Here is a 15,457-nt window from a genome sequence, read left to right on the forward strand (position 1 = left end):
GGACAATTAGAAAAAGTCTGAACAAGTATGTCTTGTTTGGAAGGGTTGCCATGAGAAAGCTCTTTCTTTCTAAAATGAACATGGCAGCACGGCTTAGGTTTGCAAAGTTGCTTCTGAACAAACCACAAGACTTCTGGAACAATTTCCTTTGGACAGATGAGACCAAAGTGGAGATGTTTGGCCATAGTACACAGTGCCACATTTGGTGAAAACCAAACACAGCATATAACCACAAACACCTCACACCAACTCAAAATACAAAAAAGTGAAGCGCAATATTCTAATTAAATATAAGTATTACACCTTCTGGTGAGGTGGTGCCGCAAAGACACAGGAACAAACTCCCCAAATTGTTCCAAATTAAATACAATCAAAACCACACAAGTGTCTGCGCACCCAAATAATAAGTGAGTAAATTATATGTGGAACACAAAAATAATATGTACAAAGATACCCTCCAGCGAGAGTTCCCACACACAGTATCCAAAAGGCTCATATATAAAGACAAAAAAGAAAGAAAACAAAATATGGTGTAGTATATCAAAGTAGGTCTCAAAAAAATGCTATTAAGCAGATTGGAACCTTACAAGTTAAAGGGCATAAATATGCCCATACATAGAATGTGATGATCTCCTTAGGAGTTTCTTGATCCCACACTGGTACTTGTAGATAAAGAAGGTAGGCAGCAGAGGGGAGTAGATAAAAATGATAAGTTTAATTTATAAAAGAAAGGGAAACTTGTTGTCCTCCATTTTGGATGTTACAGAGTCCAGGCTTCAAACTTCGTAGCAGCGCCACCGCAAAGAGACGCCGTCTTAGTCCTCTGACCCACTTCCGTAATGCTACTCCTCCTCCCAATGTCGTCAACACCTCACACCAACTGTCAAGCAAAGGAGGGATGATGATTTGGACTTGTTTTGCAGCCACCAGACCTTGGAACCTTGCAGTAATTGAGTCCACCACAAACTCCTTGTTATCATGTCCTGATATGTAAAACCATAGAATTCAAAGAGGATGTACTTTCTTTTTCACAAGATTTTATATGCCACATGACCACTAGTGTCAGGAATAGTTGCATGCAGTGTGTAAATACTAATGGCTTATGCCCACCTTTTGCATTCATCACTACTTTTGTGGGAGTGTGCTTTCTACAGTAGCTCCCGCTGAAGTATTTTTTCAATATTATGCCTAGCTTTACTCAGGAATTAGAATACAGAACTGCTGGCAAACATTTGCTGTAAAATCGGTTATAATACACACTTGTGTATAATATGCACCCATAACTCCAGCTTCACGGATTATTTTACAACATCAAACATACACACATTTACATATACTCACAATCACATAAACTGACAAGTATAGATGTACACACTCACATATCCAAATTTTCTCCATGCCTCACACACATATCTACATTTACGACCCCCTCCCAGTTCACCTACCTTTGTAGCCTCAATGTGACATGTGCTGGCACTTCCTCAAAGAAGAGGCAAACAAGTAGTATATTATAAAAACATTGTAATAGATCATTTATTTGGGTCTGTCGTCCCTTAGTAAAACAGATCTCAAAACAAAACAATAATCATACCAGCCAGTCAATCCTACTCATACCACAGCACAAGCAACCTGCTTAATGTGGTTTACACTGAAGAATGCTTTGTGAAAAGCTAGTTTTTTCATTGTGGTAGATAATTAAGTAGACCAACGTAATTGGTCTACTCTAGTGATACAACCTATGGAAACTTGCTGATACATCTGCTTATGATAATAATCAATAACAATAGAAGTAATGTTCCTCACAGAACCCTGTGTAGGATCAAAACATTGCCACCCACAATGAAATAAAAGACACAACAAAATTGAGTGCGGAGAAACATCTGTACTTTTTATTGACAATAATCAATAACATCCTGTCAATATACAGCCAAGAGTTGGACCAAGAGTCAACAGCAAGATTACCAGGGGAACTAGTGATGAGAATAAAACCAAAACATTCTGTAGTAAAAAGATCCCTTTCATAATATAATTATATACCACTTTATGCCTTAATTTAAGAAAAAAAAATCATTCCTAAAGGACAATTGTGTGCACTCCTTTAAGGCCTCCTAAAGATTTGAAAAAAATGATATATATGGAGGATCATGAAGTGTTCACATCCTTACAGCTTCTCTGTTTTCCCGGATTGATAAATATTGTCCAAGCTAACCCAGCTGACCTTTTTTCCTTCACTCTCTCGTATTTGTTTCCTTGATTCGATGGAACCCACATGTGTGGCAGAAATCCGGAGATCTGAGTTAACTTACAGTCTCAATACATAGCCTATTCTTTACTCACTAACACGTAGAAGTCCTGCTGGCAAATATACAATACTCAAATATTGGAAGCAAAAAAAATAATGGCTGCTTTACTTCACTCTGTTTTGTGTCAGCGATAGAATTGAAATTCTTCCCAGGGTATGGAAATCAACTGTGGAAGGCTGCATTTTATTGATACTCTCTTCTCCATCTATTAAGTCTTCTAGAAACATCTACCACAAAAATATACAATACACACTCACGTGGACACTTACATTGTTAATTAGAAAAAGCTATAATTAAATCTTAAAGAGAAACTGTTGCCATCTCAACCTTTTAACTAAGTTAATGAATTAAAACGACACATAGCTTGTGTTTTTTGGCAATCAATACAATTGCTTTGGGGATATTTGGTTTACATTGCCACCTCTACTGGCTAAGATGTTTGTCTCAAAATACCAAGGCTAGCATTATCTAAACACTTTCCTATCCTGAAGATCCCTACTTTCATCTTACCTACCCCTACTTAGGCTACCTGATCATCACATAAAATCCCTCACCAGATCCTGCAATTTTCATGTACTTTTTCCTCATCCAAGAAACCACAAAAAAATAATTTCCTTATCTCCTAACTAATGCCACACCCTTCGGATTTGTAGTATCCTGTCTTGGCTCTCTGCATTGCAATCTATCAAAAATGCTGCACTATATCCAAAATAATCTTTCTTGCACAACACTCTCCTTCTGCTTCTCCACTTTGTGAAGCTCCCCACTCGCTCCCAATTACCTAAAAAAATGTAATGATACTGCATGATAATGCCCCCAAACATTTCTGCCCTCATGACAAAATACTTGATCTTTACATTCTTCCTGTGGACTAATCCTCCTCCTCCGTTATTCATCTTCATTTTCTCCACTTCCTCTTCATTTTCACAATTTCAAAACTTCACTTGTGCTGCACCGTACCTTTTGCCTAACATCCAGCATTCACTCTGCTTCTCAATATTCAAGTAAAAAGGTTAAACCCAATTTCTTCAGAGAAGCGAACAATATTATCTGGCACCATCTTTCCTTCTTTCCATATAAATTGTAAGCAGGACACTCTTTACCTAATGTTTGTCTTAGTGTCTTAGTTTTATCATACCATTTGAATGTATGTACTGTAGGAAGAGCTGTGTAAATTGTCAGTACTATATAAATGGAAGATTAACAATAATAACAATAATAACAATAATAGTCAAGTTTGTCAGCACAAGGAGTCTGATTAATTTTGTCACATTTTGTCTTTTAACTTGTCTGCAAACTCAACTCGAGTTTCCGTTAATAGACAAGTTGACTTGAACTGTAAGGGAAACTAACTTTTATGAATAACTGACTTTCTGCAAAAAAAAAAAAAAAAAAAAGTTGCTGTTCATTTTCATAGAAACTTGCTGTAATTTAGCAGCCAAGACATCTTGAGCCAATTTGACTGAAATCAGGTTGGCAATCAAGTTGTCTTAAGTGAATAGAAACATAGAAAGTGACGGCAGATAAGAACCATTCGGCCCATTTAGTCTGCCCAATAGATGCTTAATTTCAAGGAACAGCAACAAAATACAATTTAAATTAAATTACAGTAATTATCACACTTATGTTAGGTTATAGAAGTTTCCCTAGTTAGAGTTAAACAGAAAATGTAATTCGTATCCCATGAAAAACCTAGATTATTCTATACTCTGGAACAAAGGCACTGGTAGTTTAGGCTTCTAACGCTAACCTGCAGAGAAGTGGACACTGAGGCTGGGGTTATATAAATAAAAGAGTGGCTTGATATTGTCTGTGTATCAGATACTGCTTGATTACCTCATTAGGCTGGTCATGCGTCTTTGGTAACCTTATGAAAAATGCCTTACACTGCTAGTTTTGTTATATCTAACTGGATAGCGTTGCACAGGACTTGATACGTGGCTTTGAAAACCCGGTCAATGTGCCAGCACATGCTGCCAAAGTCTATGTTTTATTTTTATGGATGACCCAAGACTTTTAACTAGTAAAATCTGTACATTTTTCAAAGTGGGTTGTTATCAATAGTATTTTGCCAGAAAAAAAACCAAAGCAGCTTAGTTTTATGCTCGTGAAGGGAAATATTAAGCTACATCTAGATCATGGAAATACCCCACATGCGTACATTTGTAATGTGTTTTGGCAATTATAGGCCCCAACCTGTAAAACATGTTACAGTTTTCAAAATGGAAATATGTCCAGTTTTTATTTTGTTGGGGGCTGTATCTCACTTGTGCTGGTTTAGCAGGCCAAAACCAAAGAAAAATTATTGCAATTGTACATTTTACTGGAAAGCAGACTTCATTAGAAACATTTATAGATATTACTAAGGTTGTATCACTAGGGGTCTTCCTCAAATTAATGGTGATAGCTAAAGTTACAGATGCTCAGAGACCACATGGGAGCAGCGGACATCTCAGATGTTTCATGGCCTTATTGGCCATAGCCTGATCATTTTCCTGTGAAACGCAGAAACAAAATGAAATACAAATGTACAGATACTGGCATATCCAAACACGATCCAGCTCCGAATGGACAAAAGTGAAACGTTGGTGAAGGAATCTAGGAATTCTAGATGGAGACATGTAGATAATGACACAAGGTACATCACTTGTGATTCCTAATCCACGGTTACATGGGCTCTCCTTTACATATGCCTTCTGCTTTGCCAAAGCTTTCAGCATAACACCTTAAATGAAAACCATTTGCTTTGATGAAGCACACAATATACCTTTATAGGCTTTCAGTGCCTTAGGTGGTAATTATAGTGGTGACGCCATATAATGCTTGTCTTTTAAGTTTGGCAATGACCAGACATACAAACATGCACTAGAAAACTGCCTAGCATGGGCTAATGGAGAAGGTGGGCCAGATACTCGGATACGTAGGAACTGCACCAACGATCAAGATTTTTCAGTTCAGAGTAAACATCTCCTGAATAAATTCAGAGAGAGAAAATATCCACAGGACATACTCAGTAACAGTCTAAATATGGTCCAGAATATGAAAAGGGAGGAACTTTTTAATAATAAAAAAACAGAAAAATAAGGAAGGATTTGATTTTTCTTTTCTGACACAATTTAACGACCAAGCCCCACAAATCAAAAAAGCAATCAGTAGATGCTGGCCTATATTAATGGAAGACACAGTTCTACGTAAGCACCTTCCAGAGAAACCTAAAATCATTTATAAAAAAAATTAGCAAATTTAAAAACAATATTAGCTCCCAGAGCCCTTCCACCCTTGGACAGAGTAGATAACCATTTCATGGCAACAAAATCTCCTGGCTTTCATCGCTGTGGCAAATGTAAGGTCTGTAGAACCTGTAACATACAAAGAAAGAAAATAACAACGTTTAAATGCACAAACACGGGTAAGGAATATACCATAAAAAACTTTATACACTGTAACACCAAAAATGTTATCTACTTGCTACAATGCAAGTGTGGGATACAGTACATAGGCAGAACCACTAGAGAATTTAAGATTAGAGCTCTGGAACATTTAGGAGGGATCCGAAATAAAAGTATCAAACACAGTGTCCCCAGACACTGTAATACATGCAAATCCTTCTCACTATCTGAATTCCTAATTATAGGGATAGATTCTGTAACTGCACACTGGAGAGGAGGCAACATCATTTCCACTTTATCTAGAAAAGAAACACAATGGATCTTTCATTTTCAAACATACAAGAAAGGGGGCCTCAATACGGATCTAGATATACTCACGTTCATATAATCAACATCTACATTTATTTTTAAACAAATAATAAATTTTTAATCAATAATATTTTTAAAATCAATAATATAATCAATATTTTTAATTCATTCATTTCATAATCATTAGTATTTTTATCAGTATTTTTTATTAGCATTTTTATAGAGATTTTTTATATATATTTTTTTATATATATTTTTATAAAATCTTTGAATATTTTTATCATCATAAAATCCTCAAATATATCTCTCTAAACATATCTCTCTTAAAATTCATATACTAGAGATACAATCAACCATAATATATCTCTGTTAAAATCCATATACCAGAGATGTAATTAATTAAAAATCAAACAACTGGAAAAATTCAAAATCAAAAATAGCACTATACACTTGTATCTTATTTTCCAAAAATATCTTTTTCTGTCAATACTTACCTTTTTTACAATACTCGTATCAAGTATTCCCTATCACACTATATATTACAATATATTATCTAACATGTATATAACCTATTCGTTTTTACATTCCCCCCCACATATTTTTTTCACATGTCCGAAAGCTCAGGATGTTTTTTAGACTCTGAGCTTTTAAAAGAACCACATCTCTCTCTTGGACTGATACCCTAAAGAAGAACTTTACGAACATTTAGGGAGGAGGAGTCGAAGAAAAAAGAAACAACTCCCCAACTTGAACACCGCAGTAGAAGGGAGGAGAAGCGTCCCCCGTTGCCTAGAGACGCCGACGTCATACGTAGGAACGCCTCCCACACGCACCGACAACAGCCGAAGGGAATAGAAGTGTCTCCGTCGCCTAGAGAGGCCGACATCGTATGGAAGAACACCTCCCACACGCACCGACACCCGCATACATCCAAAGCGTCTCCGTTACCTGGAGACGCTAAAGCCGAAGGGAGGAGATGCGTCCTCGTCACTTAGAGACGCCGGCACATACGTAAAAACGTGATGACGCCTCCCACACGCACCGGCAACTGCATAGATCCAGATGGTAACTGCTACACACATGCTAATATTGCGGATTATTTTGAATTATTTTGAATTGTTCTCCTGAGGAAGCCCGCTAAGAGGCGAAACACGTTGAGACAGTGACCACACAGAGGAGGATTGGTATTTCCTGACCAGAGATACATACCTACGTGAGGACTATCTTTCCTTTTCTGAACCTTGGACTTTTTATAAGTTGAACATACCATTTGAATTCAACCATCCTATTTTAAAGAATTGGTTTTTACCTTTGAAAAGCCTCTTTCACCGGCTATACTTGTGAGTGCATATACTCATTACACATATTGATTTTTACAAACGTTATCACACTATCAGATATATTTTTTTCTTTTTTCCTATATACACATGCGCCCTGATTGCTGTTTCTGTACGTTTTCTGAACACTGAGAGGAGTGTTTTGTTGGGCTGCGGCAGTGTAAAAATAGGGAAGTATTTTGCTTTATATTTTATTTTGATTTCTCTGTTTTCACTTTATTTCAACACGTGACAGGGTGTTAAAGGTTTATATTTTCCAGATACAGATCATAAGCAGTGATCATCAAAACAAATTTGCGTTATATAATACTATCATTATTTATTATAATACTAATTTATATATTTTGTTTATTTTTCCATTTACGCGGATAGAAATTCCCCCCTTTTCTTTCTCTGAAATTGTTATTTCATGACAGATGCAAATTCTTTCATTGAGGGGCGAGGCTGTCAGCGGTTCCAGTCTACTGATTATACAATTAAAGTATTGCCAAAACTTACAATATTATCAAACTGGCAGCTTGCTAACACAATTTCCAGACACTAAACCAAATTAACTCATTATGTACTCACAAGCAGGTGCTTCTATGTACCATTGGCTTTGAAAGCTATTAGAAACAAATTCAGGATTTAACTTTTTAGAAAGAAGATTTTTTTCTCACACCTGTGACTATATTTGAATCATAACTTATGAATACTCCCTTTTTGCACATACAGTCCCAAATCCTCTATTGTTGACATGTGAAAAATTGAAAGCAGTGGAAAATTGAGTGTATTAATCAAATATGAATACCAAAATCGCATTGCATTTATGTAATTTCATGCTGCATTAGATTGTGGAGTTTATTCATCAAATAATGAAAATGTACCAGAGACTGGAAAATCAGCTTCAAAGGATAACATATTGTTCAAAATCATTCTTACCCACATTTTAGTAACAGTCTCCAATCAAATTACACAGTTAAATTCTCCTTATGCTTCTGGAGTAGTGGGTATGCCATCAACATCTTATATTTTTACAAGATGACTTTTTGATTATTGCATTACATTTTATTTATAGAGCCCCAGCAGATTCCATAGCACTGTTACAATAGGGAAAGTTAACAATTAAAATGGCAAATACACAAATTGACAATGCCATTAACACATGTTAAGACATACTGATACAGAAGTAGGACCCTGCATGTGGATGCTTACAGTCAGTTATGAGAATTAGGGGGGATGGGACAGAAGGGGATGGAATATTAAAGTTGTTATTCTCTGGAATTTAAAGTATAAAATTAATTCAAATTGACTCCGGCATCAAATAAATCTTCAGTTAAATGAAATATCTAAAGTATTTGGCACCAACAGCTATGTTTATAAGATAATCTTTGTATTTATTTTATTAGAAACAATAGTTTTACTAACACATAATATGTTAAAGTGAATGTCAATTTTGTATATTATCAACTTCAATGTTATTGATAATATTCACCCACCTATTGCATTGGCACTATAAAACCTACTGTCGCTCTGCAAATGATGTCATTTCTCAAACAGCCCAAAAAGCTTTTATGATATCCAAGTCTTTACATTTTTTTCACGAATCTTAGTCTTCCATAGTCTTCCATAGCATCCACTAGTCTGGAACAATTCACCACAAAGATTGAGGCTGAAAAACTATGCCTTTGACAACTTAGTTTAGTGCTGCAAGCGGAAACATGTTTCTGAATGTAAAAATATTACCTTGGAAATAACTATGCTTTATAGTGATGAGATAAAGTATTTATTATTTAACAATTCTCTTACACACATTATTTCTGATTAGGCAGTTCTCCCAATCGCATGTGCAATAGAAGGCTGTTTACACATTTTGCTAGAAAACATTTGTAATAATTAAAAGAATATTGTGTGAAAGGGAAAGAGTTAAGCAAATTAATGTTTCCAGTTTATTTCCTATGTGTAACATTTGGGACATTTTCTTTTCCGTTGACTACAAAGATGTTTACCGCACATGGAGACGAAGAGCCAACTACATGAATTTTCTGTTTAGACATTAAAACAGAGATGGGATGTTTTGTAGTTAAAACATGTGGTTTAGGAAGTTATAGTGGTATTTTATTTTTTTCCAGTTGCATTATGTCAATCCTTTAAATGACCAATGACAGTAATCTATGTTTAGCATAATTTTTACAGTGTTTCTCTTATTTGCCAATTAGTGCCTTTCTCACAAATTATTTAGTTAGTTGGTTTGGTTTAGTTAGTTATTTGGTTAGAATAGTATCTATCATTTCATTCTAATTAATAATAATAATAATAATAATAATAATAATTAGTAGCCCAATGCATACAGAGTGTTAATAGTGACTGAACAATGCACGGTTTGTGATTCACCATCTCCAAAGAGCGGTTATAGATTCTAGACTATGACAGCTTAAAGAATCTACAATGAAAGCAATATAAAACAAAAATGCAAAGGGTACATGAAAACCAGCTACACCAGCAAAAATTAATTACACACTTTGCTATAATGAGCTTTAATTGTGGGAGCAACTTGCGCAAATGTAAAACAAAGAGTTTCGCTTTAATGTAAATAGATGTGCCTTGATTAGGATGCGGAAACATAAAAAGCTATTTAGCTGTGTTGTGCATTAATTAGTTCTAGATTACGTATGTGGTTATCCTGGTCTTTCAACATTTGGGTTACCCATCTGCACTGGGATGTGAATTTAAATAACTACCATGTAGAGTTGCTAGTGGTCAATTGGTGTTGTATTTTTCACTTGGGAAATATAATCTTAACGTTTTAAAATTCCATATACTTCACAGTTCATTAGCTGTCTCCACAGGGTACCAAGCAGTCAATTGCTATACTAAGTAGGAGCTTACTATGTGTATGCAAGGTCAGTGAGTTCTTTACTTAAAATGAAATCACACTTCACTATACTATTTTCTGATGTCTCCTATCTGGGTTTTTGGGGGATTCTCACAGTAGGTAGGAAATGTGATTAGAACCATTTGATTACCTATGACCACGTTGCTACAATATAATCTGTAGGATGGGAAACTGAAAGAGTTTATATCCATGTGTAGCTTGGCCACTATTTTGTTTGGTGTTAAGTCTTCAGAATTTAACTGTACCTTGTAGAAAACAGTAATTTCAGGTTAGTTTTTTAATTCAAGCTTCAACTTGAATCATATATTTGCAATGTTATGCCCAAATTGTCCAAGCTTACTTTATATACTATTATATAGTATAATAGCAATATATCATAAGAAAATATAAAATTGCAATAGATAACAATACTAAAACATAATAAAATAAAAAGATGTAACATTGTGAAGAATGGTGGTCTCTTCTAAGTAATGGTGTTGTTACATATAATATATACAGCATACATGTGTGTGTGTATATATATATATATATATATATATATATATATATATATATATATATACCGTATTTGCCCGAATATAGGCTCACTTTTGAGATGTGTAATTGTGTGTGTGAGCATGGATGTGTAAGCGGGGTGAGATATGGAGTGTGTGTTAGAATATGTACGTGTGTTAGTGAGTATGAGTAAGTGTGTGTAATTTGTGTAAGTGTGTTTACATATATGTGCCAGAGTGTATGTTGGAAGGGGGCAAAGACGGCACAGACTAGCACTGAGGCAATGTTCGCACCAGGGCCATGTGGTTTCTAGTTATGCCTCTGGGCCCAAGGGACAGCTATGGTGGGCCACAAAGGTAAGCCCCCTTTGAAATGGCTTGGGTGAATGGTTGGCCTGCTTTTCTATGCTACATACTCATCATTATCTTAGAGAATCCCCTTTGGACAGTCACTGACAATGAGGAAAATATTGACTTCATCATTCATTTTTTAGTAAATGATGGGATGATAAATAGGTGAGCAGAGTTCACTTTGGATCTTTTGACAGGGTTTTGGCGTTGGTCCATTACACAGGAAAAGAGTTTTGTACGTGAAATCAGATATTGAATCTGCCTCTGGAATGTTGCCAGTCCATCTTTATTGTTTTCTTATCCCTGACTCAAAGATTCAAAATGCTTTTTCTGTTAATGTGTTTGCCAACAAGCTATTCAATCTCTGCTACGTTGAGTATTTTTTATCTCCCTCATAGAGTAGGTAGTTTGGCAGGAAGTGGTTTTATCATATATATTACACTCGTTGGACAATATTCTCTGTGTCAGAGGATTGGAGTGTTTATGCTAAGATATTAACTGTTTGACAGTAAGTAGCACCCTTCATGCTGAAGATATGACAGAACTCTTCACTTGCACAGTAAAAACTGTCCCATTTAAAACAGGTTAACAACCTGAGAACTAGAGGGACATTGTAAGGTTTTGCTAAGTGACAATACTCAAAAACATGGCAAGAAGCATTGTAGACTCATTTACTGACTTTTAGTGATACTAATTCTGGCTGATACTGACACACAGAGCTACACATCCAACAATCAGAAACAATTACCTGTCTGATTAATTAATGTTTGTTTAGCAAGAGGAAAGGTCACTATAAACAGTAATTCGATGCTCTAAAAAACTTTCAATACACACAGTACCAAAATAACTCATTAATCAAGATTTTTGAAACATGGCTTTTTTTTCCTGTAAAAAATTTCTTTTAACAAATCATAATATGTAGCGGTGTTTATTCACTAAAGGAAAAGTTTGATGAAGTGGTGATTTTAACTCCATGACTTTGCTATACATTATGAAGGTCATCCCCAGTCAGTGTCTGCTGCAGGAAGAGCTTGGCTGATCTAATATAATGTATAGTTAAACCATTGAGGTTTCTTCAAAGCCTCTTCACCTAATGATGCATTATACAGAGCTGGCTTAGTCCTCTTTTGTTGGAGACACTTGTTGGTGTTGGCTCTTCATAATGAATAGTCAAGTGGGAGAATTCAAGCCACAATTCTCCCTTTAGTGAAGATTCCTAACAAATCATCATGGTCTGGGCAGAACAAAATTGTAACAAGGTTTATTCACTAAAGCTGAAGTTGACAGAAGAGTTACAATTGCAACTCACAGGTTTGCCCTGCAAGACAAGCTTAGTTGGTTCTGTATTAAACATAGTTAATCCAGGTCTTAAAATTCAATTGCCAGACTAACTCTTCACCATACGTAATAAAGTGAGTTGAAACCACAGCTGCTACACAAATTCTCCTGACAAATCCTGCTTTTAACTAATAAACTCAAATGTATGATAAAGGGACCCCTGGAACTTTGGGAGAGGGGGAATATGACTGCTGGCCTGGGCGGTAGTGTGGGCTTGCCAGCAGTTCCCCCGTTATGTTGATGTTTATGCTTGTTTGAAAACCTGAAATACGCACAGAATGTTAAATGCATTCCAGATCTTGGACAAATCAGTTTATTCGAAACCCTACAAACACATAAGCAGATAACCCTGGGGTCACACAACATAAGCATTTTAAGGAAAGGATCACTTAACACAACATAAAATGCATTGTTAAAATGCTTAAGAGAAAACAAAAATATTGAGGGTGCAACAATGTTGCAGGCAATGGTTTTAAAAGTTAAAGTAAGGTATCTTCTACATTTTCCTACCTGGATCTCAAGGACAGGCACATCCCTCCCTCCCTGTTTTAATGTGGAATTGCTGATGTTGCTTTCCTGTTGTTTCTCTTTATAGTCACAGCTGCAGAAGAATCCCCAAACCTGGCCAGCATTTGGAATGATGGTATGTCGAGGCTGTGCCCATATGGGCTTGGGGAGGTGGGTCGAGCAGCCGGCTGAAGGCAAGGTTATGGTTTAAATGGTTAAGCTGGCATAAATTAATAAATAATATACACTGAGTTAGGCATACCAAGGAAGTCTATGATTCTGTGGCAAGGTAGACATAACTGGCTACACATGATCTATGAGATACATAAGCAATTTGCACTACTTTGTTCAAATATAGTTGTTTTTGTGACAAAGCTAGATTTTTTGTCATCCACCTTTTCCTATCACTTGCCATTATTATTTATTGAATTGTATAGTGCCATTATATTCTGCCCCGGTACAATGAGCATAGTAACGTCATGTCCACATTCATGCCAAAAATCACATTCCACATTTTATATATTATTTCTATAATAATTCTCATTTAGTTATATAGATTTATTGACGTCAGCATGTTTATTGTTTGACTTTATTTCCTGCTTTCAGTACTCATTAGTTTATTAGAAATGCTTTTTAAAAATATATTATGTTTGACCTTCTAGAAACAGGTTTACAGCCATCTATAAAGGATTGGTACCTTTTTTATTTGTTTGTATGGATCAAATTTCACCCTCTCGCTTTCATTAGTAGATGGGTGGTGCAATTTATATAATGAAATGAAATACATAAGAGGTGTTGGAAAAGAAGCAACAGAAATGCTATGCCATAAACATAGTTTTATGCTTAGTTTCACAGTTATGTTAATTAAAAAGGTGTATGTTGACTGGCATGTATAGTAGTATAATTTATCCAATACATAATACACTACTAGGATGATTCTGTGCTCCTTTATTTTTTCTAGTTCGTCAATTACTTTGGACCCTTTACTTAAGCATTTCATGTTTTAGTGCCTGCTACATTTTTTATTTTATTGGCAAAATATTAGGGCAAACTTCTTTAGGCTTCACAAAATAAAAATTGAGGGGGGCCACATGAAATATTATTCTATCCTTTTGCAGCTGCATTTTACCTCCGGAGTTCTGTGCTTGAACCATATTTTAGATGGCTTCTGGGACAAGTGTATGATCTGGCTTAATTTTAATTTTGAGTTTTTCATGTTGGGTTTGTATGAGACTGACAGACCTTGGAATGGTGTAAACCAAAGGTGGAATCTTAGGCCCGGCCCTTCAGGGAATCAACTATAACAAATGTAGAGCTCTGCATCACGCAAATTTGCCAATCCTTTAATCTTCTGCAGATCACAAAACACCTAATAAAATCTTGGAACACAATTCTAAAAAATCACTTAAAGAAGTCTACATGCATCATTGCTGCTATGCCTTTTACTGCATAAGGACAATATGTTCATTTCGCATCCCAACACAGCAGGACGAATTATTCATCCTACCTCTATTATATTTCAAAATTTTACTTTTTTACTACTATATTTAAAATTAATTTTGTTCTTGCTTCCCTTTCCAAAGGTCCAATAAGTTGTGAAATGTTTCCTGTAAGATTCAACTAGAGTGTTCACATAGTAGACATAAGTACATTTGTGACTCTGTGGCAGGACACAAGGGGCAGTTACAAAAAAAATCTTGGCAAAATGATGAATATTGGTATAAAAGGTTTTGGTTTTATGTCTGGGAGAACATGCTTTTGATTCTAGCATGGTTGTGACAGTCAATGAACCATGCATTGGTCGGAAACTACATAATTTACCTGTTTAAATGAAACTCTGTGCACAACAGAGTTTTATTTAAACAGGTGAAGTTGATAACAATGTCCAAGATACTTGGTCAGCCTCTGTGATGGAGTTTACAGGTATCTTCATAACCATTGTCAGGTAACTGTTCACTGAAAAAGGTGGTGTAGAACAAGCAATAATCTCAACTCCATCTGCTGATGCTTCCTTGATCATTTGTGATGCAAACAATGGAAATATGATAACTCATTGAAGATTGTCAGTGATACTTACTGTACAGCAATCTTCTTGGGTCCTCAGAAAAAAAGGTAATGAATGAGAACTTGCATAGGATGTACACTGTCCAGACTTACAGAACCTCCCAAAAGACTATAGACAGGCAATCTGTAAAACTACAATATTGTAAGAGACGCCCTGTTATGTACTTATGGAGCAAAGGATATTAAGAAAGGTATCCCTGAACTAAATGGGAGACCAACTGTAAAAGCTTTCCACGACCCTAAATGTATCCATGCTGGATTTGACATGCCATACAAAGCAGCTGGTGAAATATGTTGATCGTAATTTTGTGGCTTTAATACCTGACAACCAATGGTCTTTCATGTGAACAATCCCTTTGTAAAGACTGTTTTGTGGTATGACATTTTAATTCATTTTAATTTTTTGTAAATTAAGTTTATTTAACAGAGTGGCTTGCCAATCCCCCATATGCATGTGTCTAGCTCCCAACCCCTATCTATCTTCTGTGTT

Source organism: Sceloporus occidentalis, unplaced genomic scaffold (genome assembly GCF_023333645.1).
Source record: "Sceloporus occidentalis isolate IW3139 unplaced genomic scaffold, rSceOcc1.0.p SCAF_46, whole genome shotgun sequence".
In the NCBI taxonomy this organism is placed as follows: domain Eukaryota; kingdom Metazoa; phylum Chordata; class Lepidosauria; order Squamata; family Phrynosomatidae; genus Sceloporus; species Sceloporus occidentalis.